The sequence below is a fragment of the Priapulus caudatus genome, unplaced genomic scaffold (genome assembly GCF_000485595.1).
Source record: "Priapulus caudatus unplaced genomic scaffold, Priapulus_caudatus-5.0.1 Scaffold586, whole genome shotgun sequence".
In the NCBI taxonomy this organism is placed as follows: domain Eukaryota; kingdom Metazoa; phylum Priapulida; class Priapulimorpha; order Priapulimorphida; family Priapulidae; genus Priapulus; species Priapulus caudatus.
Genome location: NW_014577647.1, coordinates 163,160 through 165,499, shown reverse-complemented (window position 1 = coordinate 165,499; position 2,340 = coordinate 163,160).

The following is a 2,340-nucleotide window of genomic DNA, read 5'->3' as shown; positions in this document are numbered from 1 at the left end:
TATATATAGAGAGAGAGAGAGAGAGAGAGAGAGGGGGGGGGACCGAGAGAGAGATGTATATAGAAATATGCGTATAGTTGGGGTACGACCAACTGGCGTGGGTGTGCATGGGTGTAAGATGGAGGTTGAAAAACCTGCGAATGTTTCAGTGATCTGTATCTGTGTAGTATATGTGTTATAGTCGAGAAATTCATTTGAGGTTTTCGGCACTAAAATTGTGCTGTCTGATTAATGAACATGAAATGGAGTTCTGCACTTAACCCCTCATCTTAGCCTGGGGAGGGGCAAGATAGCTTATTTCTAATTTTCATCAGAGGAAGCTCCCTTTAGCTACTGAATAAATCCATAGTTAGCGTACAGAGAAGTAGCCTAGCGGTGGCATGTGTAGGGAATGCACTCAATTAAGTTAAATAAACTAACGTGAGGTCAGAAGCAAAATCATCTAGAGGTTCAACGACGACAACCTGTATCTCTTGACAAAAGAAATATAACATCATAACTTTACTAGTGAGATCGATCACCCGTGCACATGCTGAATTTTTACATAACATCGCTAAACCTAGCTCTAGTACTATAGCCCTTGTTGCCACATACTTGTGGCAACAAGGGCTACCATAGTACTATACTATACTATATACTATATACTATATTATGCTATGCTATACTATAGTACTAGAGCTACGCTCCCGCTACGCTAAACCTAGATGCGGAAATGATTTTTTACTCGTGGTGTGATAAACGCGGGTTATAAGAAGAGATATGTATAGTGTTCAGTAACGCGTTATAAACTCTTGTAAACTGCTTGGCCGATATAACTTTATTATGTCTGTACACACTTGTCGCGTGTCATCGCTCACAATCTTTCGCGGAACGTCGACAACTTTTCGCGGGAACGTCGACGTCAACATAGGAGCGGCTGACTTGTAAATATATGGCCGTGTCTATAGTCCCGCTAGTAGCGCACGAAGGGTCGTTGTCGTAACAGGTACTGCAGATATGTACTCGAGGTAGTTTTAGGTTGTTTAGTATTATGTTTATATTTTTATATGAGGTATGTTTAGGGTTAGGGTTAGGGTTAGAGTTAGGTTTAGGGTTAGGGTTAGGGTTAGTGTTAGGGTTAGGGTACACTTCTGTAGTACAAGTCTGGTAAACTTTGTGTATACATATATGTACCTCGGGTACATATCTGTAGTACCTGTTACGACAACGACCCCTTGAGCGCTAGTAGCCTTTGTCGTTCCGGTATCTGACATTATATTGTCCGGGACATGAGGCTGTTGTTGTCTATAGTTAAGTTGCCCTCTATTCCCTATAACCGATATAGCCAACCGGCCCCATTGTGATCATGATCTTTCTTTGAAAAACAAATAATTATATGAATAAGAAATGAACTGGGGACGTGGGTTAATCGCGCGAAAAACGTTCGAGTGTGCGTGTACGTGCGCATGGGTGTGTATGCGCGTGTGCGTGTCTGCGCGGGCGTGTGCGTGCGTGCACGTGTGCGTGCGTGTATACGCGTGTGCATATCACGATACGTTAATCGTACCTGACACGTTGTAGCGAATTGCGCAACGACCAAGCAAGCAGACCGACCAAGCCCTCAGAATTCCCAGAAGTGTTTTCAAAGGCAAATAGATTGACTGACTGCCTTACCTCACCGCGCTGTGGAATTTAGACACGCATGACGGCATCTCAGTGCTAAAGTACAACAAAATAGTCTAACGTATTCGCATTGCGCTTAATGCGATAGTGTAGTAATTCGCGTAGGTGTATTGACAACGAAACGTTGATGCCTACGTGTTTGAATCCATGCAGGCAAACTGACTGACTGACTGATTTACTCGCAGGTCGAAAACATATATGAGTGCAATGCAAATCAATTTAGGTATCTAGTAGAGTATGCTTTATTGACATTGAATGTGTGGACAGAGATAATGAAACATAGTGTGTCTAGTACATACACGCGCGCACGCACGCACGCACACACACGCACGCACGAACACACGCGCGCACGCACGCACGCACGCACGAACGCACGCACGCACACACACACACACACACACAGCACACACCACACACACACACACACACACACACACACACACACTATAGTTAAGCTGTTCAGGTATAGATAAATACGACGATACAAATACGATGATCACGAAAGAAACTCCTTCGTCCTCCACATCCTTTACAACAATTTACTAGGGAAGGTGGAAATTTATAAACGGGATATGGGAAGTGCGTCAAATGTAAATTACTTTCGATGGGATTTGCCTCAAACTGTTCTTAGAACTAACGTGACGCTTTGCAATGTCACTATGTTGGGTCTGCACTACA